The sequence below is a fragment of the Vespa crabro genome, chromosome 21 (assembly GCF_910589235.1).
Source record: "Vespa crabro chromosome 21, iyVesCrab1.2, whole genome shotgun sequence".
NCBI lineage: Eukaryota > Metazoa > Arthropoda > Insecta > Hymenoptera > Vespidae > Vespa > Vespa crabro.
Genome location: NC_060975.1, coordinates 4724305 through 4752278, shown reverse-complemented (window position 1 = coordinate 4752278; position 27974 = coordinate 4724305). Strand labels below are relative to the sequence as shown.

Below are 27974 nucleotides of genomic sequence, written 5' to 3'. Positions count from 1 at the left end.
ATCTATCTATCCATATATTATCCATATATTATCTATATTATCCATAAATCCATCCATCTATCTATCTATATCTCTGTCTCTATCTTTCTGCTCTTCCTCGAGAAGTAGTAATAACAGTTCAATGAAATGACTTTCGAGAATGGTTGGTGGAGAAGCTCGTTCAAAAACGAGGGACGGAGAGGATAAAAGGACACGGAGCTTGATCCCCGATCAGTTATTAAACAAGTGGGTATTCATATATATCGAATTGTAAAATCGATAGGGATGTCCATAGGGATGTGTATCTTGTAAAAAGTACTATTTAATAGAGATGAGATACGAACCGATTGAGATGAAGAAAGAAAGACAGGATAATAAAGAGAGAAAAAGAGAAAGAGAGAGAAAGAGAGAGAGAGAGAGAAATGATAATATACTCCCCTCTTTCAATATCCATGAAGATTTGTAGCTCAGATTGTTGTTCAGCAGTGATAAAAAATTCGCCTAGTACGCCTAAATAAGTACCATATAGTATGTTACCTCGGGTGGCTTGGAACAGATCTAAAGCTTGTTCTTAGGCCTAATAATACTGTAAGTAAGATCTCCATCCATGATTTAGGTGATCAGCGCTGCTTTGAGAATCCTGTGCATCCTCTCGACAATTCCATTGGATTGAGAATGATAGGATGTCGTCGGAGCTTTTTTTTGCTACCATGATCTGAGCGAGAGCTTGGAAAAGCGCTAACTCGAATCGAGTTCCTTCGCCGGTTGTGATTTTTATTGGTTTGCCGTAATGACAGATCTAATATTCGTATAGTGCAGTAACGATGATATTCTTCTCATGTCCTTCAGAGGTATAGTTACGGGACATCTGGTGAAACGATCAATGATGGTTAAGCAATATTGATAGTTTTTGATCTTCGGTAGAAAAATGATGTCCAAGTGAATGTGGTTGAAATGGTTATCAGGTATGTCAATGTGATTTGCCTTAATCTTGTTGTGACAGTGAATTTTTGCTCATTGGCAAGAAAGACATTCTCTAGACCATTTGAGTGCGTCCTTACGGATTCCAGGCTAGATGTATTTTCCGCGTAAATTTAAAAATGTGGTCCTGGCGCTAGGATGTGAAAGATTGTATATGACTTTGAAATCTGTCTTACGTAGTGATTTGTTATGAATAGTCTGATGAATCCTGTCGAAATGTCACAATAGATATTGATTCCTAATTCTAGTGTGAGTTTTTTTAATTTCAATGAAGTTGAGTTTCTGATCAGATGAGCTAACTTAATGTCGTTATGTTGTGCTTATATGATTTTAAGAGATGTGAGAATGTTTGGCATGTTAATGCTATTAATGCGAGATAGTGCATTTGCGATTGTGTTATCATCATCCTTCATATAGACTATGTCAGTGAATAATTGTGAGATGTAGTTGAGCTATCGTAGTTGACGTTCCGATGCTTTGTCCACTTTTTGTTTGAAGACAAAAGTGAGTAGTTTATGGTCTGTTTTGATAATAAATTGATGCAATCTAGCAAGTGATGGAAAAATTTGACTGATACAAAAATAGCAAGGAATATGTGATATATTTTACAATCGTATGAGGTATATTTTTGTTCTGTCTGGCTCAGTTTTCTGGAGAAAAACCCTATGAGTTTCTAAGTATTATCTTCCAACTATTCTAGTTTATCTTCAATAGCAGTTCCGGATGCGTCGGTTGTGAGAGCCATTGTTTCGTTTGAAGATGAAAAAGTGAGCAATGTGATTGATGCAAGTGTATTTTTGCATGTTTCAAATGCCTCATTAACTTGAGGAGTCCAAGTAATCTTGGTTTTATCATTTTTTATGAACTCTTTGTGGTATCTGTTAAGAAGACGTATAATCTGAGCTGCCTGAGATACAGCGACGATAGTAGTTGATCATATTAAAAAATCTGCGTAGTTCAGCGATAGTTTCCGATTTCAAATATCTTTTAATGGCATCAACTCCGTTAGCATGTTGATTACTTCATAACCATGTTCATTCATGGTTTAACCTTTGAAATTTATCTCCATTTGGTTGAACAGGTATTTTTTTAGATTGATAATGAAGTTGTTGTCTTTTAAACTTTTGAGAATAATGCGTATATGTTCCAGGTGTTGATTTTCATCATCCGAGAATACCAGAGTGTCACTCATGTTGACAAACACGAAGTCCAGGATTCATGGATTGGACGCACATGAATTGATATGATTGGTAGCATTTTTTATACCAAAGAGCGTACCTAGGTATTCGTAGAAATCCCATGGACTTATAATGGCAGTTTTTTCAATGTCGTCCTCGTGCATAGGTAGTTATAGGTATGCTTTATCGCCGTCGATTTTGCTGTAATGTTTTTTGTTGACGTGGAGATTTTGGATAAGCGAACATGTCTGCACCAGTGACATCATTGAATTTACGGTATTCACCGCACATTCTCCAGCTGTTATCTGTCTTTCGTGTCATCTAAATAGGCCTGGCGTACATGCTGCTAAAAGGTCTAATGATTCCAAAGTAAAGAAGTTCTCTAATTTGAGTTTTTGCCGCTGCTGCCTTTTTACCCATTAGTTTACGTGTTCGTGGAGTGACTGATGGATTATGCGTATATGCGTGTGCCTTTAAATTTACGCATGACTTGCTGATTGACCTAATGATCTCGATGAATTATATTAAGAGTTCATCATACTTAGTAGGCAAATCTGAACTTATAGTTGAGATGCCGTAATATTGTGCTTCCATTGCTTTTCCTTTTGATGAGAAATGAGTCACTGGATCAATCAGTTATTAGTGTTTTCATTCAATGAGCAGGTTGTCATGAGTTAAGAGACCAACTCCGATGATTGCTGTTTCCACATCCGCGATGATGAAAGATCAGGAGAAATCTCTGCGGAGATTTAAATCAAGATTGATGATTTTAGTGCCGTATGTGTTTATTTGTGATGAACTTGCAGCATAGAGTGTGTGAGTCAATATTTTGATGGTTACGGAACATTTTTGCGAATATTATGACGACAGTATCAGAATCAATTTGGAATTTCTGTTTCGTAGTGTTTTTGTAAATGTGTAGTCGAAGTTCATTCGGTACGGAGTTTCTGTCATTCACTGCTCCTACTGAAAACAGCAATGCTAGTTTTTCTGGTTTGTTATTGATGCTGTTCGGGTGAGTGATGCTGTCGAAGTGTTTGGTGGCGTCTTTTGTCTATAGTTGTTTTGATTCATTTGTTCAGGATGAGTTTCTTTACCGTCTGTATCTTCTGTGTCATCAATATGTTTAACTTGCTATTGTTATTGATTCGTGGAAATCGGATTCAGATTCGCGCCGAATTCTAATAGGTCTGTGTATACATTGTTGGCTTTTGACATAGTGTTCGGTATTTGTATTTTTATTCAGATGTTCTGTACATGAGGGTGATTGTAATTTTTAGTATTTATTATTTATTAATTTCTTTCCTTGTTTTGCATCTCGTGTATTATAATGAAGCAGAATGACTGACGCTGATTCGTTTTTCTTTTAGTAAGAGTTCTTGATGCACAAAGATCACGTCAGGGTCATCAATCGTGAGTTTTCCGTGGAGAACCCACAATGTAGAAAGAAACTTTGCATATCAAGCAATAATTGTAACAAATTTATTTAACATTGGCATGTACACAATACTTTAATCTTTAGCAGCTATGGCGGTGGTCAAGAAGAATCAAAGAAATAATGAATGATTTTATGTTTCCAATACTTTTGTAGTCTCCTTTGCTTTTTGGCATCTTTGTTTTCTCTTGTTTGGTTAGTTTTCTACGTGTGTATTTAGTGGCGCTGAGGCGTGTTAGCTATGTTTCTTGTCGGAGGAGCTGTAACAGTCGTAACGAGACCACAGTTGCAATTAAAGCATTGGGTAACTAGAGCGTTAATGTAGTTTTTATAAAATAAAATAAATTACAAATTGACCTTTGCTATTACCAAAAATTAAACTATTAGTTGAATTGAATGTTTTAAGGCTGTTAACTACCTTTCGTATGAAGTGCATGTGTTCTTAGCGACAGGTATAGGCAAAATATGAACTAGGAAACAAGCATAAATGTCTGTCCCCATCATGCATCTATCGTATCGGGTTAGTTATTCCCCTCATAATCATAAATTACCGTCAGCATATGTGTCATGATGTATATAATATAAGTATATTCTTCTATTTTTTCTTATTACTATTCTTATTATTATATAATTATATTACATATTATTATTATAGTAATAGTAGTAGTAATAATAATAATATGAAGTGAACTCGTACAAAGGAAACCATAACAAAATAGCACTGGGAGAAAAATCTCGTGATGTGGAAACGAACTCGTGTTTTGACCTTTTTAAAAATAATATATAATATATATATACTTGATAAGTATGTCATCGAACAAAATTATACTGCTGTGTTCTATTCGGCAGAGATCACCGTCAGAAATTCAGCCATTAGTGGAAGAAATAAATATGAGATTGAATAGCATTACCGTACTAAATTATCAAATAAGGAGAAAAAGAGCAAATTAATTCATTAGTTTCGTTTATATTGATAGAATAAAAAAATAACCGAAATCATTTATAGCTTCGAATCTAACATTTCTTTAATTTTCAATCTAGATGCTTGCCAATGTGCTATGCATTGCTTATAGAATTTCTACCTTTTTAATCCATAAAATCTATAAGGAATTATAAATTTTCCCAAAATTTAACAATATTTAAAAACTCGAATACATTGACATAAACGATTGGACACGTATTTTCTTATTTTTATCATAGAAACAATTGGCCAAAGCTTATTAAAATGACCGAATGAATTACCGTAGCTTCTCTGTGAAACGCATTTCTTTGCGTTTGGAAATATTCAGAAAGTTTGACCATCGGTTTCCGTACATAGACGAGTTATTTCACGAATCCAAACATACTACATTCATAATACATAATAATCCGTATATAATAATCCGTAGAGGGGATACAAGTTCCTCTTACGTCGCAAATTTCGAGTATTAAACTTTTTCATCGCGAAAAATGTCGAAAACATTATTTACTTCATCAATGAGAATAGGAATAATGTTTGACCTATTTTAATGAATGTGATCTTATTTTAAATGTAAATAACATAACTCTTAAAATAATAAACATAAATCTTCGTCGAATTTTTGGACAATTTTTTTATTTGTTTATAAACTATTATTGAAAAAATATTATTTTTAACACGATTTTTTTTAATAAAATAAAGCTTTTTCAAAAATTCAGAAAAATTATGTCCTAGATTAATCCTTCGTCTTTAAAATACGACCTTATTCATCAAAATCGGTCAAGAATTATGCTTGTTTTCATTGATTACGTAAATCATTATAAAACCATGTTTAATGAACATTCTTAAACTTAAAAAATGCCTATCTATTTTATTAAAAATGCTTTTTTATGAGAAGAGAAATATTTTTATACAAAATATCTATTAATGATTGTAAAAATTTGTAAGTTACATTCAAGTACAAGTCAATTAATAGTAAACGTAGATCATGTTAATGCAAAATAGGCATTGCTACTTATAGCATATATAAAATCACACTAGGATAGATTAATTTACAATTAAAATGTTCATTATCTATTTAATCTTTGCCTAGTGTAAGTCAATGTGTATATTTAATTTGTTAAATAATATTTTTGAAACAAAATAAAGAGTTGAAAATTGTATATTATTATGTTTTATACTATTGGTTACATTTGTTGTAGATAATGGTCATACCTTAATAAACAATAAAAACAAATTTGTTAATGTTTTAAATGAAATTGGAAAATTTAGACATAAATAACAGTAATTCAGAAGACAATAAATATATTACATACATTTTATTACAAAAAATAAAATATTATTACTTTTTGTTTTTATATTACTATCACCATATATCATCATAAACATAGTTGTTAAGTTACGCTTTGGAAAATCTCAACATGCTTGAGTCTCATAAACAATTGCTTTTTATTGATCATCTACAAAGTAGAGTTTTATCTGAGTTGGAAAGATTCAGTTTTGAATCTCAAAGTTTAGATATCATATGTTCGGTTTCATATGTGTGTTCTAAGATTGTAGATAATTATTATCATTATTATAATTTTTATTTATTATTAATAAAAACATGATAAAATGTAAATATAATATATAAATTACAAATTTATGTTCGTTATGCATGAGAAAACGTGAGCTTTCCCAACAAACGGACAGACGGACACATTTCCCAACAGTGTCTTTGGAATAGATATTCTTTGATTCTAATATAAGTATGTAAATGTTTCAAAAAATATTCCATTGCATAGAGTAATCTAATTAGTACATTTACATTAATAATTAATATTGTTTTGAAATATCATCATAAATTTCACTTTAAAATAAATTAGATTTTTGTTACTTTGCGACTTATGCTACTGCTGTCTGTAAAGTTTCAAATTTTCTATAAGGAAATGTTAAAAGATATAAAATGGCAAGGCCAATACTTTGGCCCTTATATCAAAACCAGAAAAGTCATTTCATTGATAAGAAAAGAAAAATAATTTCTCCCATAGCCGCATATTTTCTTATTAATTATATCCTTCCCTTTTTTAAATACAACCTTTTTTCCATTTTTAATTTAATGCCACGTTCAGAATCATTAATTTTTCCGTACTAATGATGAATATTTTATAAAATTATATATCAGTTTCGTGTATTAGTGAACTGGGAATTCTTGGCCGTTTTTTTATACTTTGAAGATTAACTTTCTAAAGATGTTTTGATAATATATGATCATAGGATAACTCTTTAACAATTTGTTACATAAAATAACAAATTAACTGTGTGTTCTTTAATAGAAAAATATATATAAATAAATAATCTTGTAAAAATGCAGAATTTTTGAAGATGTATGTATATACATATAGAGTGATTGATGAGTAAAAACTTAATAATTTGACAATAAAAATATCTCATCTATGAAATCACATAAGAAAACTATAAAATAATAAGAATGACTGAAATAACACGAAATATAATTATAAAATGTTAAAATGTTTTTGATGTGTCAATTGTTAGGACAATATGGGTAAATGACAAAATATCTCACATTTTCTATGTATTAACTAAGAATAATATTACGCAAGAGTTAATAGTTCAAAATTTTGATTAATCGTGGGTTTTTTACTTTATGTAAGATATTTCATATGCGCAATTTTGAAAATAAAATAGAATATAAAGTTTTTCCTTTCGAAGAAATTGGGTACGATTATATATATATAGTTATAATATATATATATATATAATATATATATAATACATATATATATATAGATATTTATATCTATGTATATGTGTATTATATATTGTACACGCACACGTGCGTCACTCATAAACTTTCTCCTAGAGTCATATATCATTATTCGAAATATCTGCTCTTTGGAACTCGGATACTCGTTAAGAATGAGCATAGATAAAAAACACACTGCTACCTTTGTCCAAGTTTAGGCATTTTTAGTCAAGTACCTAGTCTTCAATAATATGTCGAGCTGGGCAATAAATAAACTGTGAAATTAGACTCTTAGGTGCGACGAGCCAAGGGTTTATCTGGCGCTTATCCTTCAAATATCAATACAACTCTTATGGGTCCACACAGTCACCAGGACAAGGACCACATATGAGATTGTTTAAACATTTCGAATGAACTATCTTGACATGCTCACGATCAATAAAAATATTGCTTGCCCTTTCCTGATATATTTTACTTAAACTCCTCCCTTTCCATTTCCCTTTCCTAATTCATGAATAGTTCGGGAGGAATCTACAGCAATCGCATCAAAGCATTTGCACTCAACGGTAAGATAATCGAGTCTTATCAATATCATTGGCCATGCTTTAAAATATATATATATATATGTCATTCCTATCGCAGTTATTGTTGAGGCCAGTTAGGATCCGCATGGGATAACGAAGTTTTGTCGTCTCGTAATTATAGGTTATTAAGATTTATATATATATATGTATATATATATATATATATATATATATATATATATATATATATTTGGTACGAAATATTTACCAGATGGCGCATTGTCATTCCTATCGCAGTTATTGTTGAGGCCAGTTAGGATCCGCATGGGATAAAGAAGTTTTGTCGTCTCGTAATTATAGGTTATTAAGATTTTTTTCTAAGTTACAAATTCGTCCAATATAGACAATCGATCATCATACATGAGATTTCTACGATATAATGTTCACAAGTTATCAAAATGTTGCGTTTTAGAGATATTCGCGAAAATAATATTGTCGTCTACATGTCCACCACCGTGCTATTGCTCTTTATTTTTTCTCGATTTTTCGTCCCTTATTTTCGCGATGTATGTGCTTCTTAAAATAATTTATTCTTAAGGTAACTTAGTCTAACAATTATTAATCTTGGCTGATCATATTATGTGTTATATTCGATTTTTATCTAAATCGTATATATTCTAGTACACACATTTACAATACATCGTACGTACATTTACAATACATATGCATATATGTATATTCCTGATGTATATTATACATAGATACTAATACTATATTTATATACGCATATATATCACACGTTGTATCTATAAGTCGTCATGGGTAGATATGTATGTTCATACATTTGTTACAGATACGTTCATATACATATGTAAAATTCTCAAAATTAAGACATTTCTTTGTCACATCGGTGAGCAAGTGTTCTGTTTTGTCCGGAATTATTATTGTCAAGCAAATGCTATCTTATTTATAATATAAAATAAGGATAAATATATGTAAATAGATCGGAACAAAATGGTAGGATTTGAAAGACGAGAAAGACATTCTATAAGAGCTTGTGTTGTTGTCAAAAGAGTATTATATTATTGTTTATGTTATAATACATACTATATATACTGCCTACTATATATTATATTTAATATACATACACATTTTACAGATATAATACATAAAATTCTACGAATCGACGAAGTTGGAAACACAAAGCACAGTGAAGGTCATGTGTTATGTTTTGCTGTTTTTCTTATGTAGCCGAGGTAAGCTAAATGTGCTGTTAAAAGAAAAGATCAAGTTTGTTTTGATATATGAAGCTACGTAAATGCGAATAAATCTTCTATTACATTATCAGAAATGATATTGTTAATGATTCTCGGAAATTTGTTTTCCTGTACGACTTTATGAGAGATTTGTGCCGAGGATGGTGTACCATGGTTTGGTAACCTCTCCTACTCAGAATGATACGATACCTACTCGCAATAACATTCTCGGCTATTCTTCTATTGCATAGTATTTGCGTGTATTTGCGTGTTAATTATTCCAGTGAAAATTTAACTATATTTTATTTTAGAATAATTAATAATTATCATAATTATTAAGAATTATACTATGTATTTTTATTATAAAATAATTAGCATCGTGAACATTATTAATATTTTTTAGATAATATTGTGATTCGTAGGTGATGTTATTTTTAATTCTTTTTATTACCGTTACAATGTTTTTGTTTATTTCATTAATACTTTTTATTAGTAAGAATTTGAGTAATCTTTTATATTTTGACTTTATTCTTTTAACAATTTTTTTATATTGTACAATGATATTGTTATTTTTTTTCAGATTATGAGTGCAGTTGTTCGTGCCGCCATAGATGAATCGATCTTTGTTTCGATAAAATAAAGAAAGAATTGTGAAGTAGATTTGTTGTTAATGTTTTTCGGTTAATTTAAATTTGTTTGCATTTTATGATGTTAAACAATTTTAGGAATATGTCTGTATGAATAATTTGGGTGCAAAACAGTCATACAATCAATATTTGTTCGTATAGAATTTATTTTTCTTTTTTTCTACAATCAAATATACTGTATATATAAAACAAGCAATAGATATTATATATAACTTATATATAAAACAAACAATAGATATTCGCGAATTAAATTCATTGTTTGCCTCTTACTTATTAAATAATTATTGCGTATTTGAGTCAGTGGATCATGGAAGATGAATAAGGATCTAATACACTTCCATAGAAGAATATTGGTAAATAAATGTTTTAATTTAATAGCTAATATAATTCTACGATCTTTTTTATTTCTATAAATTTAATAAAAATTGTGTTTAATCCTTTTTCAGACTTACATTGTCATTAAGTCAATGTATTACAAATTCAATCTAATTAATTTTCCATCTACGTTGATTTATTTAATTTTGGATCTATTGCGGAACAGCTTACATAAATTTCGAGCTACAACTGGGCGATGTTTTGGAGCTATTGTGGATTTTCTTAATTAGTGAGTGAACAAATTTAAGTTTCTACAATATATATTATGTCGAGGATGAAAGATTTGACTTGACATGAGTTACTGTTTGTAATTTTTTCTATTAATAGTTGACGAACATAACCATTAATAATTAATTTTTTAGATTTACTCGAGAATGATACAGTTGGAATTGTTTTTTTTATTGAGCATAGTCTAGTTTCTTTAGCTTAGGATAGTATCTTCTTGTTTTATTAGTATGAGTCATTTAAGTAATATGAGTCATGCAATTAATTAACTAACTTCAAAAGTCAGAGATTTTTATTTTTTTTTTCGTTGGCAGTTTATGTAATTGATTTGAATTGCGTATATGTAACTGATGTATTTAATAACAATTCGGTAACTAATTCTATATATCATATGAGGATTTTTTGTGTAGTGTAGAATATGCTATCATGTAGAATATGCTGTTCGGACAAATCTACATTACATTTTCCTATATTATAATCAAAAACACCTTCAGTTTTTCACGTGTATAATTATTTTTGCATATAGTTACCGTTTACGCCAAATGTTTTGTCAAAATCATTAATATATCATGTCTGAAAGGATGGCCTGTCATACACATTGTTATTCCGAAAGTTACTTACGAGCTGACTTACAAATAATTTGACAAATTTATAGTCTGATAAAGAGTTTTCTCCTTTCCTTTCCTGAGAAAGCTTGTAAAGTATATAAGCATTTATTACCACTTGTTTCTAGTTCCCAAAAAAACAATTTCTGCCACCATTTCAACGATTTTCTCAGGAAACAATATGTTGATGCATATTCATCGGCTTCATCTACATAACAACCTATATTACTCGTATAATTAGCAATCACATTTGGTTTTGAAACTTTTTCAATAGTACAATTTCATGAAAATCTAGTTATGACTCTTGACCCAAAGGTATGATACTTGCTCAACATAGTAACAATTCGCTTGTCTTTTCAAGCAAGGAGTAAATAATTAGAATGGCGCATTGCAATTGTATTTAAATTAATAAATTTCGGATTAGAAATTCCTTGTGATATGCAATTGTATTTAAATTAATAAATTTCGGATTAGAAATTCCTTGTGATATGTGTTTGCGATTTTTTTATATTGTACCTATTATGTGGCACTTCATTTGTAACAATTCCTCTATCAGGCCTAAACTTGTATAGTATCTATCTAACGTAAATGTGATACCTTGCACAGCCAGGAACGGAATGTATCAATTTGTTACACAGATATAAAACTATTCGTGATGATACTGGCAGATTTGGTTTTATAAGATTTCGCGATATGAGTTTGCCATAGTATGGTAAAATGCCATTAACATATGCGGATTTTGCGTCAGCTAAGACAAATATTTCCCATTTAGTAAGTTTCTGTGGATTATAGGTTATAAAACTAATCCTCCCCTTAAATTTCACAACAGCTTCGTTTATAGAAACTTCTTTTCCGGGTACAAAATACTCTCGGAATTTTTCGTCCAAGTATTTGATGAAATTGTTTACTTTTTGAACTCTCATTTTAATGTCTTGAGCTTTTAAAGCATTCTCATTCAAGTGTAACATCCAAAAAATTAGGAAAAAACACTTCCGGCTAAATATTTTCCTAAAGAACGGTATTCGTGTTTCAAATTCTTTTGACCAATAATTTTGAATGTGGTTCACATAAACTGTACCCATGTTCAGTACGATGCCAAGAAAAGTCATTCCACATAGAGCATTCCACATAGAGCATTTTGATAATATTCTATCCCTAAGAATCTGCTTTGCATATAAATTTGTTTGTAGCGTAATGTTTTTAAGAGAAAACATTGCGTTACGAACAAATTAGTAAAAAATAATTGAAAGTACTGAATAGGTTCACATAAATTGTGTAAATACGGACCAGGAGTTTTTGTACCAGTCGAAAATTCAAATCATTGTGGAATGATATCTTCTTTAAAAATTTCCTGACAATCAGAAGATCTTACGTTACAAATACTCTTTGTTAGATTTTCTTCCTGTAGTTCTCCATCATCTCGTCATCATTTCATCACTCGATGAAAGTTTTCTTATTTTTTTCTTCTTCCAGGAACAAGAATATCACTATCACTGCTGTCACTATAACTGTTTTCCAAGTTAACAGCTACATCATTATAGATGCGAAAAATTGTCATCGTCACTATCTATATTTTCTTCACAAAGATAATTCATTTTTCTTCTCGACATAATTGAAAAATAGATGGGTTTACAATAAAACAGGTTCAGATCTGACTGTCTTTACTGATCGCTTGTAACTGATTGAGGAATATTATTTTTTATTTGTAAAAAATTACCGATAACGATCCAAAAATACATTTGGCGTAGATCGGTGGTGCTTGAAAGGTATACTTGAAGTGTTAAGGGTTAAAAATTGTTTAAGAATTATGCGTTCTCGAAATAATATTGATTCATCGATACATACATCAATTACTTCATCGAGATCGTAATTTTTACAAAAATTTTGATTTAGTGTATCCACAAGTTTATTTATATTGCCTTTCTTTTTTGTTTGCTATCTGGTTATTATTAATTTAATGTCAGAAATCTCGGTATAATTCCAGATCTTTATCTGGATAATAATGGTATATTGTTTTTTACTTGATCCAACTTTATTGATCTGATGATTGATGACTAGTATCTTCTTTATTATCGGTAGACTGGATGTTTATTCACGATAAATATGTAGGTAGCATATAATATTTATATACGAAAATATATACAAATATACACGAAATATTTGGTATTTTAGGTATTAACAATGTATTTTGCAATTATTGTGATATATTATATTTCGAATTATAATATATTTATTTGTAAAAATTAACATGTATGCGGATAATGACCATTCTACATTACAAGATGCACACTTAAATTTACTCCAGCAACATTCTAATACTTCTATCGGCCCTTCAATGTATTCATTAGTCACAATTTTTGAGACTTCTATTAATATAGATAATTTTGTACTTTTTTGTTATAATACCACTTTCTTTTTGATCTTTTCTCCGCAATTACCAAATATATTACTCAGACGATCAATCTAATTTAAATATTAGGATGTCCCATAAGTTTTTTCCTTTTTTTTTTGATGCGAAATCATTAGACGATATTTGTTGTTTAAGGTTGATTTACTGTGTTATATATGAATCGTTCTGCTCTATTATTTTCTTCCATCTTTCAGGAAGCCTCATTATGCCCTCTTTCCAAAGTTGAGCCTTAAATGCAAAATATTCATCAAGATGCGTTTTTGTTAAGCTTTCGGATTTGTGATATTTATCACAGAGAGAATTTTTTAACGAGAGAAACAAGTAATAATCGAATGGGGCAAGGTTTGGGGAGTATGAACGATGAGGTAGAAGGCCCCTATCAAACTGTAAGAGTTTCTGCCTTACAGCCAACGCAACATGCGGTTTTGCATTGTCGTGATGAAAAACAACACCTCGTCGGTTCACCAATTTTGGCTATTTTTCAGTTATGGCGGCTTTCAATTTATCGAGTTGATTGTAATATTTTGCAGTACTGATCGTTTCACCTTGTACACTTTCCAGTCCCATCAAATGCACAAAAGAACTTTCTTCGGATGAAATCCAGACTTTGCAACAGTTGAAGGTCGATTTTCCTTAGACCAAGTGCATTTTCGATGCACATTTTGATATATAATCCAAGTCTCGTTTCCAGTGACAAGCCTCTTTAAAAACGGATTTTTTTCCATGTTGCTGAAGAAGCAAATCGCACGTAGAGACGCGGTTCATAAGGTTGATCTCTATCAATTGGCGTGAAACCCAAACTTCATACCGATTCACATATCCCATTTTGATTAAATGATTATGTACCGTTGTCTTGGGAATGTTAGTGGCATCCACTATCTCGCCCACACTATATCGTGGATTTTCAACGAGCATACTCTTGATGAGGTCTATATCTGTCGTTGCTGGGTGGCCGCTGCGATCTTCATCTTTCAAATCAAAATTGCCAACTCTAAATTTCTTAAATCAATTGCGGACGGTTCTAATAGTCGTAGTACCACTCCCACAAACGGTGCAAATCTCGTCTGCAATGTCCTTTGCACTACTCCCTTTGTAAAGCAATGAAGCATAACATGCCGCAAATGCTTTTTTTGGCTATCCACATTGAAAGGCGTAGAAAAAGATTTTAAAAGAGACTTTGTCACCGACGAAACGAACTTTGAAAGAGCTGTGAAACAACTGAAATTGATGCCATAAACGGACAACAGATAAACCTACATGTTTACTAACATAGCCGGCTCGAGGTCATACATAGCGTGACGCGGAAAAAACTTATGGGACACCGTAATATATTTTTATTGAATTGGATGACATATTGTTTCTAATTTTTCCATTGTGGCCGGTAAAAAATTAAAATAAGTTTTTATAAACATTAAATCTTGTGTAAGTTTTTCTTGTTTTGAATGAATATTTTCCTTCATATCTTTTCCGTTTTACGTTTCTCTTTTATTATATACATTAGAGTTTCGTTAAATTTATTCGCTACGTTGGTCGTCGGCGGTATTGACAACCAACCTGCTATTTGAATTATTTTCGTGGGTTTTTCCTTTGCCTCTTTGATGTCTTCTGTTATGTTAAGTTCTATATTGCGATTTTTTTATCCAATTCTTTCTTAAATTCTTTCCAGTTCGTTTTTCCAGTTGTTAATGTACTTGCGTTAGTTAATTATGATTTACTGCAAAGATGCATAATATAAGTAGCACATGATCCGAATTTAGTTCTCATAATGCCCTTACCTTTGTTACATGTAGTTTAAAATTTGCTATAAAGAAATCTATGATACCTGAGGCTGCTTCAGCATTTGTCGGTTAATGAGTTGGTTTATCTTTCGTTATTAAAGTTAGTTTTTAGTTTTATATCATTTTTTGTATAAGTCTGCCTCTTGTTAATTATTCATGATCTCCGTGATTTTTTGCATTGAAATCTCCTGCTATTATATAATTGTTTCGTTTATTTCTTCCTCAATTAATACATGATTCGATGAAAAGTAGCATGATATCACAAGAATTTGCTGTCTTTCCAGGCATACTTTAATGTGATGATGATCTGTGCGTATTTTTCTCTTAGTCCTTGCATTAGATAATGTTTTACTTTTTTCCGAACTTAAAATGCAGTTCCTTCCTTTTGTTCTGCTTGATCTATTTGATGTTGTGTATATATAGAATGGATCTATATTAAAGTGATTAAGTGGTATTTCGTGTATTTCCTGTAATCATATAATCATAGGCATATGTCTATCATGTGTTGATAGAGAAATTCCTGTAGTTGGATATTTTTTCTTTGTAGTCCATTACAATTCTAGATTATTATTTTTAGCATTCCCTTTACATTCATTTTCAATGCGAATGTTGGTTTACTGTGTTTTATGATCGTATCATAAAACAATATAAATGAATAGTGAAATCCCTTTACAGTAGCTTTATATCTTTTGGTATCTTTTGTTTGATGAGTATAGTAGCTTACATTTTTTCTCTTAGTATCTTTATAGCTTTTTAACTTGAATTTTTGTATTATTATTTGGAGAATAGTAGTATGTATGTATTCCATTCCAAATTGCTTTTAAGCATATTTATTAATAGAAAGCTTCTTCAATACGAAGTGGTGCTTTTAAAAATATTTTCTTCACAGATGATATTAATGTATTAATAAGTGGAAAACAGAGTCTTACTTCATCAGCTATTCTGTGTAGACTATGCATTACACATATAATACGTATCATGTTTGCATAAAATAATTTCAATTTCTTCCCTCCTTTGACATGTATGGTGCTGCATCTGTTGTAAGTAGAAGAACTTTTTCTTTACTACAATTTGATAATAAAATTCTTAAAGCTGAATTTACAAAGTAAGATATAGTTGCATAATTTATTTCTTCTATTATTTTAGAACACAATAAGCGCAGTTTTGACGTTTCATTCTTAAAGAGCTATTAAATTTGTATTACCCTGCTACATTGATCGTTTCGTCTACAGAAATTCGTATGTAATATTCTTCTATATCTTGCCTAATTGTTTGAATGCTTGAATTATAGCATTCATCTAAGTAACTTTTTCGTAATATAGATTCGTCTGGAACTGATTCATCTATATATTTTGCAAGAAAATTTCTCCGGGTATGGTTATTTAAAGAACTTCACGGTATATTACCAGGAACCATTACTTGCGTTAAATCCTTGTAAAATTCATTTTTTCTTTAATTTGATGGTGCTCACTTTCTCATTTATATGGATCACTTTGTTCTTCAACATTTCTTTTATGTTTAAATGTATTCATATGTTGCACCAACTGTGATTTTCTTTCGTATTTTACACTTTTACCACAGATTTCATAATAAATACTTTTTTAATTATTTTCATTATTTTCATCTTAAATATTCAAAAACACTTTACTAAATTTACACCGTTTTCGATAGTATTAAACTAATTTGACTTCACTATTTGAATTTGAAACGTTAATTGAATTTTAAATTAAATATTTAATGCTCAGTAAGTGCTTCGAAGTCATGAAAACATATTTTATTGTTTAGTTAGTACATATTACGCGTTATTACTTTAAGAAATTATTATTATGATTGCTATGTGGAATGAATTTACAGATAGATGACACATTAAAATATTTTAATAAATAGTGAGTACCGTGAACATGAAATATACGTAAATAAGACAAATAAAATTTGCATTAATATACTGCATGTGTTTTTAAACATAAATTTGCTGAGTCTATGCTTTATGCAAAGAATGCACAATAAAAAATGTGTTTTTAATACCTCCTAATCATGAAAAGTATTTATAGTTGGGTTCCATTGATTTCTTCTTTTTTTTTTTTTTATAAAAGTATGCATTTAAATAAATATCTGGAGTCATTATCGGTATATCCTTTAATTAATAATTGTTTTGCATGTTTTCTTACTATGCTACTATACTCAAATATGTCATTATTATCGATATTAATCGTACCGAGATTTTATATCTATTCGTACCATAACTGGTCAAATGACTGGTTCTGAAATAAAAGTTATATTTTATCAAACTGTATGCATGGTGAATTTAATATAGAAAATAATAAACAAAACTACTTTTAGATAATGATAAAAAAATTATCTATTCTTCATTTTAATGTTTAAGAAGAACAGAGAACAAGAGTAATGTATTTTCTTTCACTTGGAACTAAATGACAAATGTTTCAATTTGGTTAGCGCATTTTTTATAGATTATAGATTTTTCTAATCTGTTTTTTCCACGAATATATTTTCTCTATACTCACCGCAGATTTTAGATACTCTAATGTCCTTATAATATCTTAGTTTGCAAGTTTTCCGTACATGTGGATTATTACTTGTATTTGTTGATATTTCTTGAATTATTACTTATATTTGATATTTGTATGTTTTGTTATTTTTGTTCTTCCAATTTTGAGTATATCGTGGCAAATTTTTCTGGGAGTTAGGATAAGAATCCATGTTGATAGCTTCTCTCCTATTGTTCGTTCATACAGAATTCATGGAGATCGGTTAATCAAAAATATTGAAAAATATTTAATGTTGACATCTGAAAGATTTAGATTTCACATTATATTTTCTCGACATTCGATCAGTTATGTCCACATCGAATTTGTATTTTTATACAATAGTAAATAACTTTTTCAGGTAAACGGTTTAATTTTGATGTACTCTTTTGTTTCGTTTACTTTTATAAATTGTCATAAAATTAGCTGATTTATAAATTTTTGTTGGAAAATATGCTATATTATCTTCCTTTTGTTATATTTTGGCAATTCTTTTTTGTTTTACCGAATAGTTTCAATTAATATTGTATTTTTTTTCCTTGATATTTTTTGTAACTCTACATGGAAGACACAGACTAATGAAATTCGTATCATTTACTCTTTTGTTTAACAAAGATTTTATTAATTAATATATGATAATGGTACAACTTATCTTCTTTACTCTTTGCTTGGTCTACTCAAGACCGCCTTCTGTTCTCTTTATTTTTACTCTTTGCTTGGTCTACTCAAGACTGTCCTCTGTAATGATCACATTTATGCACACGCATTCAGTAATTCCGATAGCTTTTTGCCTATGTTACTTTTCTTGCTTTAGTTTTAGTTGGAAACAGTTGTTTATTAACGGAGAAATTCATGGCCGACTTGTAACAATTTTAGCTAGTTTCAATAAATTTATTCCATACTTCAGAAATCAAAGAATATTTATCAGTTTGTATACGTTGGCTTCGAATACTTTTTTCATCGAATAAAATTAAAAATTTTTATAAAATAATTCTTGATTATCGTGTTTGAAAAAAATGTAGTCTCCCATTTCTTATTCCACAAAAAATGTTAAAATTTTTTTTTTTCATATGTATTCGTATCTAATTTTTCTAGAGATAGATTTCATGTAATTCCTAACATTCGATTTGCTTCTAGTTCTGTGCATTTTCACATGAGTTTAATAGTAATTATCCAGGCAAATATAGTTCTTACTTGACTCTTTATAATGTTTTCTTTCGTATATACCGTTGGATTTGGTAATGGCCATTCATATGTTGAACCCTTTTGTATTTCTTCCCAAATAGTTCCATCAATAGCAATTTCAATGTTCTGGTCATTTTCTTCATACTTGTTTTCAGAACTTGACGGAAATCGTCTTCTCATTTATTTCCTGTTTGTTCAAAATGTTCTTTTCTTCATCCTCATTATGTAAGAATTTATTATCAGTTTTGAATAAATTATATCCAATTTGAATTTGGTCATCTTCAATTTTAAAAAATTTCCCTTCATCGTCTTTTAAACACTCTTCGCTTATTGACTCTTAAAGATCGATTCACATATTTCAATTCCAAATTCTTAACCCCCTTGGCCTACACGCTAGCTTCCGATTGCGTTGGCCATAGTAAACAAGAAGATCGGTCGCGCGCCGAGCCATTCAACTATTCCGCCGTGTGCTCGAACTTGCGCAAAATGTATACTTCTTATGACATGTATATTTCAGCGCAACAAAAGGAATTATGAAATAATGAATAACGTTTGGGCGCAACTAGTACTTTTAAGCAATCTTGGGCGTAATCATGATCAATTCGTCAGTGAACAAAAATAATTTATTATTTCAAAGCGGATAATGAATCAATAACAATTTTTTGTTCTTTTGAACAATAATATCCCAATAAACATTGTCATACATTAGATTAAAAAAGTCTAAGTCTCTATTATTATATGGTCTAAAATTGCTGTTCTTATGCCAGGAGTTTGCATATACTCCCAGATTTTTGGCTCATTATTTTTCTTTTCCCAAAACTATGATTCCGATCATTACTGATAAATGTTATTTTCTTCGTCGGAGACATTTTCAATGATTAATTTTCGTGAACGTTTTTTTAGAGGAAGCACAATATCACTGTCCTCACTATCATTATCAAAATGATCTACCGAACCACAATCCGTAATAATAACACACTTCTCTCCAATATCATCAACATTAGATTTTTTTTGCTGACATGATGGGCATAAGGAATGTTTTATTTCTTCTAGAGAATATATTTGGAAACGTCTTAATGCAATGAAAATTTAAACCTTTGCACTCCGCTGTCCCCTCTCATGGGACATCGTAATTCTAGCATATCACTAGGATGTCCCCTCTTGTAGGACATTAAATTTGATTAGTGATTACGGGTAATTGTGTTATTTCAGCGCAACTTTTTGAGACATGCATGCTTCCCTGAAGTTTTCTCTTGAAATGGCACAAGAAATCAAATCAAAATATAGTAAAATTACTAAGATATATATAAAGAAATGTCAGCGAGTTTTGTGTCATACGAGAACACGATAAAGCGTGCTTACTACGGTCCGAGCACTTCAAAGGCGCCACTTGAATAGAGCGATAGGGCAAGTTTGTAGAAGAAAGGTCGGTATTCAAACATAGCACGCACTGTATAGTGAGATTTATAATCATAAATAAGCAAGTCTAAATCTGGAGAAAAAGATTTCTAAAGCTGAACTCAGTCTGGTTTGAAGCGTCGCCCGGTATAGGTAGATCTAACGAGTGAGAAAATCGGAAAAGTGATTCTTCTCTTGGTAAATAAATTGTTTGGTAAAAGTTTTTTTGGTAAATATCATCTTGTGAGTTAGTAATAACAATTAGAACTTTTCAACCTATGTATTTATTCGTATTTTTTATTAAAACAATGGCAAAACGTTCAAACGCGAATGAGTCTCATGACATAAGTAGTAGTGAAGATGAGCTCCAGATAGACGTTTATACAGATATGTTAGAAAGACTAACTGTAGAAGAAAACGATAGCAATGATAGTGATATCGTCCAAGCAACAAGGCGACGAAGAGACTGCATAGATAGCGATAGCGATGAAAGTGATACGGAAAAAAACACCGCAACATGACGGATTTTTTAGAGGTTGGAAATGTGTGTCATTAACTCATACATAATTTATCGTATCTCAAAACAAACAAATAATGAAACGCCAATGACGCACCACAAGTTTATCAAGGCACTCATTGACCAGTTGAAAGGTGATTTTCGTGAATCGAGAACGCGTCCATCCACATCTTCTGCGCTCAATAGATTACAGAATAAACTACATATTTCTGACATGAGACAAAGAAAACGGGATTGCATTGTTTGTTCTGACATGAAAACACCTGGTGGCAGGTGTCAAACAACTTATTATTGTCAAACGTGCACTAATCAGCCTGCAATGAATTTTGGGGAGTGTTTTAAAGTTTATCACACTGTACAAGATTATAACAAATAAAATATTGATTTTTTTGCAAATATATATTTCTCGATTTCAACCAATTCATATAAGTCCAATATCATTATAATATGTTAGTTAGTTCCAAAACTATACTAAATAATACGAGGGTCTATAAATGCACGTTTCTGCCACAAAGTAGCGCTGAGTAGCTGGTAGCTTGATAATCAAGGGTCTCTAGGCACAAGGAAAGAAAACTCAAGGAATAAATTTTTACTGGTGGATTATACATTTTGGTAAGTCAAAAGAAACTTCAACAAACCATCTTGATGGCAGCAGTGGACAGTTTCTGTGATACCAGACATTTTTATAAAACGGAATAAATTACTACTCTCAACCCCGAGTTACATGCCAAAACGAGAGAAGTTTCCGAGGTCGGAGTAAATGGTTTCAATCTTTAGCCTGACCGCATCAGCAGCTGAAGTAATTTAAGTTTTCTTTATTCGTCCGACCATCTGAGACGTAACATAACTATATAGAGATTATAGTAATAAAATTTTTGGTGGCAGCGGTGGGATTGAAAAGCCTCCTAGAAGAACTTTTGTCCTAACTACCTTTTCGGCACATTTTTAATTTTATTTACATTTTAATATTATAATAATGGCTAACACACAGAAATCCTCTGCCGCTGCTAAGGCTTCTTTCACTGAAGAAGAGCTTAGGCTATACGAGGAAAAACTAGATGAGCGCGAGGTTCGAATAGAAATTTCTTTGGAAGAGAATACCGCCTTAGAACAAAGAATAAAACGATTGGAAAGGAAAATAAAAGAACACGAAAATGAATTTATGAAAAAAGAAGCAGAAATTCGAGAACGTATAAGTGCGGTAGAAAAACGCGAAAAGCAAAGAGGAATCCAAAACGCGAAGATCAGTGATCGACAAATGAAACTGAACAAACAAGAGTTAGATTTAGAAAGAAAAGAAATAATGCTTCTACGCCGCGAAAATGAACTTCGTACCAAAGAACTTGATCGATAGGAATCGACGATGAACATGTCATTAAAAAATAATCATGCGGGAAGTCGGTACTCGTCGCGCAACAGTTTAAACCGATGCGCCGACGCCAATGCGATTGCCAGAGGTTTAAACGAAGAAGATTATATTCACGACAATGAGAGGATAGAACTAACGCCTCGACATATTAAAGAATCGCCTTAGGGGATGCCGAATTTAAAATTGAGAGAAATCACGGAAACAATTCCGCGATTTGATGGATATAATCTCTCCATGCTACTATTCGCGCGAGCATGCAAAAGGACTATGGACCTGTTCCCTGAACATCCTTCTGTGGAGGTAGAAGCAATGCTAGTTCTGAGAATTCGGGCCAAATTGGACGGACACGTATATTCGGTCACAGAGGACCAGGAACTGCAAATGGTAGAGCAATTAGTAAGCTTATTAAAAGCAGCTTTCCAACCGGCAAAGTTTGCGAGCCATTATAAGGACCAGCTAGCCAATATTTTTATGAAGGCTAACGAGAGAGTCTTGGATTACACCGAACGCATAAAGGAATTAAAGCAAGCTATAATTGAGGCGGAAACCACAGAATCGGGAGAATTATCCGATTACACACAAAGACACATTGAGAGCGATGTGCTCGACGCGTTAGAGAATGGCTTGCCGAAAGAATACGAACTACGCATGAAACATGAGAGGTATTACGATCTGACGACCGCGGCTAATGCCCTGTTAAAAATAAGTAGGGTTTTGGAAAGGAACCGCGCTCGCACCGGTAAGGGAGGATCAAGGGACATTACTAGAATACATGCGATCACAAGTGAAAAAATCATTTGTACGAATTGCGAAGGAACCGGCCATATGGCAAAAGATTGCCGAATCAAAAGAAGACTGCCAACTTTCACTGAAGTTACTGCAAGACCTCCCTCCCCTCGATCAAAGGACCAGATAAAAAATATAACAATAAATAATAGGCCACCTAGTCTGCGCGAACAACGGACTTGCTATTAATGTAAGAAGATAGGCCATATTTTGAAAGATTGCCGGAAATTAAAATACGAAAGCGAACATAGGAGTGGAGATAAACGCTCCACGTATAATTCGGGCCGTCGGAGTCCGGAGGATAGGATAAGAAGCCGCTGAAATTCAATCGATTATTGAAGGCCGAATAGTCGAAGCGACGGAGCCCGTCGCTAAAGATAAACAACAGAGAAAGAAGAAACTCAACTTCCAGTAACCAGGGAAACCCGACAAGCGGCCCATCGAGATCCGACAGGAGTGGGGCCACCACGGAAAACGCTCAGGGACGAACGAATATGCAGGCGACTCAATCAAGCAGATCGCAATCGTAAATTACAAGCTAACGGCAAAGGCACCTTACGATAAGTATGAACATCGAAAACCTCAGGAGGAACATCAGATTTATGATTGACACCGGCGCGGAAGTCAATATCATTAATGAAGGTACTATCGAATCGAACGCAGAAATCGACAATGAAGATGTAATAAAGGGCATTACGGACGACCATATTCAAACAGAGGATTAGTTGGCCGTCTATCTCTTTGGGAAATCAGTGCGATTCTATGTGGTGGCGTCGACTTTCCCGATCGAACAGGACGGTATCTTGGGAAGCGAATTTTTGAAATCGGTCAGTGCTGACGTCAGCTACATACAGCAGTACGTGAAAGTTGCGAACGAGGAAGTGCCGTTCGTAAACAGACAGATAGTGCGCGTACCGGCAAGGACAAGTACTGTGTTAAAGTGCCGCATTAAAAACAATGAATTCGACAAAAACTATGTTCCAAAAATACAAACTATACTAGGCGTATATATGGGACAGATGTTCGTTAAAAATCACCGGGGTAAAGCTTATTGTAGAGTGATAAACACCACTGGAAAGAATCAAGACGTTGTAATGCCTACGCTAGAGCTACAAGCATTTGAAACGTACCAGGAAAAATAAAGGTGCCGGGAACTTCAAAAGGAAGTACAATAGCATACTTCGGAATCATGAAAGAATGTCAAGGTAACAAAGGGAAGGAAAACAATAGCGACAGAGCAAAAGAAGTAGGCATTGCTGCGGCTGAATCATCTGAATGATGAGGAAAGAAAGAATGTCGTTGACCTCTTATCCGCTAGCACAAACTGTTTTCATCTTCTGGGAGAACAGCTGGAGAGCATACAGGTGCTGACTCACAGGATTATCACTACCGACGAGATGCCAATACACATGAAGCAATATAGATTTTCCACCCATACACAAAGAGGAGATTAATAAACAGACGCAGGAACTTTTAGAGAGCGATAAAATACGACCATCTTTCTCTCTTACAACTTTCCTATATGGGTGGTGCCTAAGAAAGCTGATTCAAAAGGAAATCCGTAGTGAAGGATGGTAATCGACTACCGCGGACTTAATGAGAAGACCGTCAGGGACGCGTAAATCCTCCCCAACATCAATGAAATTCTTGATTAGCTGGGCCTTGCAAAATACTTTTCGACATTCGATTTAAAGTCAGGGTTTCATCAAATCGAGATGCATCCGGATGATAGTCATAAGATTGCATTCTCGACACCTCATTAGCATTTCGAATTCGCCAGGATGCCGTTCGGGTTAAAAAACGCACCTGCCACCTTCCAACGGCTCATGGATCTTGTTTTAACCGGACTACAAGGCGAAGAGATGTTTGTATGCTTAGACGACATCATCCGCCACGCAAGGTCACTCTATGAGCACGAGGTCAAGTTCAATAAGATGATAGGAAAGCTAAGGAAGGCAAATCTGAAACTACAGCCTGACAAGTGCGAGTTTCTGAAGAAAGAGGTTATTTATTTGGGTCACATAATTGGCAAGGACGTTGCCAATCCAAAGGATCGGGGACGAAACCCGATTCAAAGAAGCTACTGGGTGTAAAGGAGTTCCCGCGACCGAAGAAGGTAAAGAACGTTAGGCAGCTTTTAGAACTTGCAAGATATTATAGAAGGTTCATTCCGGGTTTCTCAAAATTGGTGAAGCCCCTTACGGAGCTATTAAAGAAGGAAGAGGCCTCTAAATGGGACGAGCCACAGGAAGAAGCATTTGTGGTACTGAGAGACACCTTGTGTGAGTAATCAGTGCTTCAATACCCAGACTTTAATCGCGAATTCAACGTGACGACGAATGCATCAGGTTACGTAATAGGTGGGATGCTCAACCAAGGACAAGAAGGGAAAGTACCTATATCATACTGTTCAAGACTATTGAATATGGCTGAGAGGAATCACTATACCATCGAACGAGTACTTTTAGCCATAGTCTACGCAGTGCATTGCTTTAAGCCGTATTTGTACGGAAGGGAGTTCAGACTGGTGATGGATCATCGCCCACTAGTGTGGCTCAAATCACATAAGGATCCGACTTCGCGTCTGACCAAATGGGGTTTAAAACTTGCGAAGTATAATTTTTAAATAATTTACGAGGCAGGCACGTCTAATGCGAATGCCGATGCCCTTTCACGGAATCCGCTAGATAGGCATAGTTTCTGCCATTACATCTAGGTGACAGCTCTTCAAGTGAATCATACTCCCACAGGTCAGACCCAAACAGATCCGACGTGATAGATTTAACACTAGATTGCCCAAGGAAGTCATTTTGACTGCTTTTTAATTTCAATTAGAAAAACAATTATGTATATAATGACACAATTTCTTAGAATTTTGTGACTTTTTGTACAACATATAAATGCGTTTATTAACACTATGCCGTCCGGCGACACCACAGTGGTGTATGCATAATATCGCTCAGTGGCCGACGACAGCACTTTAGTATCTTTTGGATTCTGTTGGTATTTTGTTTAGGTAACGATAAGTTGCATACGTCAACAAGTTTTTTGTTTTTATAAGTACTTGTACCCTTTCATCATGGCAGACGAAAGAGACGATACGATTATTTACGATGAATCCGCGGACGTCTTGTCTGACGTTCCGGACGACTTGGCCGATTGGGAAGAAGACAATGGATATCAAAAAAATGAAAGTGAAGCAAAATTGTCGGAAGATAATGAAATACCTACAAGAAGAATTCGGCGTACGCTACGGTTACCAACTGATTCGGATGAATCAGACGAAGAAGACAGTGCATAGTGGTCAGATTTTGATTTACCGAGGACCAATAATAAATTTGAAGGATCTCCGGGTCCAAACATATTTCCCAAAGATACACAGAGCGTCGAGGATATCGTAGAATTATATATTGGGAACGATCTATTTGAATATTTTAGCAATAAAACCAACAAGTACTACAGTAAAAATTGTAATAGAAGGAAACTGGACGTAACGGCAATTTTTGGACGTAACGGCACCCGAACTTAGAAAATGATTTGGGCTTGCTATACTTATGGGTAAGCTTAAAATACTTATGGTAAGTAAAAAAACCAAGGATCGATAATTATTGGTCAACGAATCCGTTGACAGACACCAATATTTCGCAAAACGATGTCCCGCAACCGATTCAGATAAATATTATCATTTTTACATTTTTCCGTCAACAACAATAAACCGGGTAATGCCGACCAGCATTTCAAAGTGCAATTCGTAATTGATTATTTTTTCAAAAAGTTTAAAGAAAATTTTAATCTAAGTCAAAACATCTCAATTGATGAAGGAATGATACCGTGGCGTGGACGGTTAAATTTTAAAATTTACAATCCGTCGAAAATTACGAAATATGTCATATTCATTCGGATGCTGCGTGATTCGATTACGGGATACATTTCCTCATTTAAGATATACTCCGGCGTTGGACAGTCTTTAGCTAAAACAGTGATGGAACTATTGGCACCTTCTTATGGAAAGTGACATTACCTCTACATGGATAATTATTACAACAATGTAAAACTTGCAGGGAATTTACTTGAAAAGAAAATTCGAGTTTGTGGAATGATACGACAAAATTGAGGATTTCCGGAAAAATTAAAGCGCGCAAATGTCAATATATTTGAAGCTTGTTATCAACGGAAAGGTGAAGTACTCGCACAGATATGGAGAGCTTCGAAAACTAAAACGATACGAATGATCTCTACAATACATAATGCCACTTTGACTAACACTCAAACAAAATGTAGAAAAATCAATTACACAATAAAAAAAACCTGAGTGTTTTACACTACAACAAATACATGAAAGGAGTGGATCGGGCAGACCAATATTTGAGTTATTACTCTATATAGAAAAACTATAAAAAAAAGGTTTGCATGTACCTATTTAATTGCGCATTATTTAATGCATTCCATACATGTCAATATTTCAATACAGAACACAAGAGTTTCCAATTTCACGATTTTTTTTATTGAAAGTGTCTGATTCGTAGGTAAAATACCATGTACCTGCTTCTGAGCAAGGTTGCCACTACATCGCGTACGTCTCATCATGATCCGGTTGACAGATTTTCCGGTCACATAAAACAACACCAATTAGTACTTATTTCCGAAACAAATAAAAGAAAAAAAAGAAACTGCCACGTATGTTCCAAAAATAAAAAAAGAAGAATAACAAACTTAACATGCAGGTCTTGTGGAGTTGTGTTACATATTGGAGACTGTTTTGCTGCATACCATATGAAAGAGAAATACTAAGTACCATAGAAAATGCAAATAAACAAATATATAAAACAAACAAATTTTGTATTTATTTACGTATGTATATCTTCGAAATTTCATGAAAGTAGGGGAACAGGGTTGAGAACTTAGGAGAACTAATGATGAGATTAGTAAAACTTAACAATTTATAATCTCCCGATAATGTCAAGAACAGCCGGCGACAAGCCAAGTAATTAGCGCTGCCGGCGTCAAGCGAATAAATTTTTACGAGACGTGCGGACGGCAAAGTGTTAATAATTGTAGTTACCTCCTTCATTTCTGGTA

At 32.8% G+C, this 27974-nt stretch overlaps 2 long non-coding RNA genes and 1 pseudogene across 2 annotated transcripts; 2 read left to right on the top strand and 1 right to left on the bottom strand.

Moving 5' to 3' along the window:
• The first annotated feature begins 8103 nt into the window (after positions 1 to 8103).
• On the top strand, positions 8104 to 9880 carry LOC124431480. Its single transcript, XR_006944014.1, has 3 exons — positions 8104 to 8161; positions 8961 to 9057; positions 9638 to 9880. It is a non-coding gene; the product is annotated as an uncharacterized LOC124431480 (long non-coding RNA).
• A 118-nt stretch (positions 9881 to 9998) lies between these two features.
• On the top strand, positions 9999 to 10524 carry LOC124431364. The gene is made up of 3 exons (XR_006943978.1): positions 9999 to 10057; positions 10151 to 10308; positions 10442 to 10524. It is a non-coding gene; the product is annotated as an uncharacterized LOC124431364 (long non-coding RNA).
• Positions 10525 to 13885: 3361 nt separating this feature from the next.
• LOC124431586 lies at positions 13886 to 15083 on the bottom strand (annotated as a pseudogene).
• Between the last annotated feature and the right edge of the window lie 12891 nt (positions 15084 to 27974).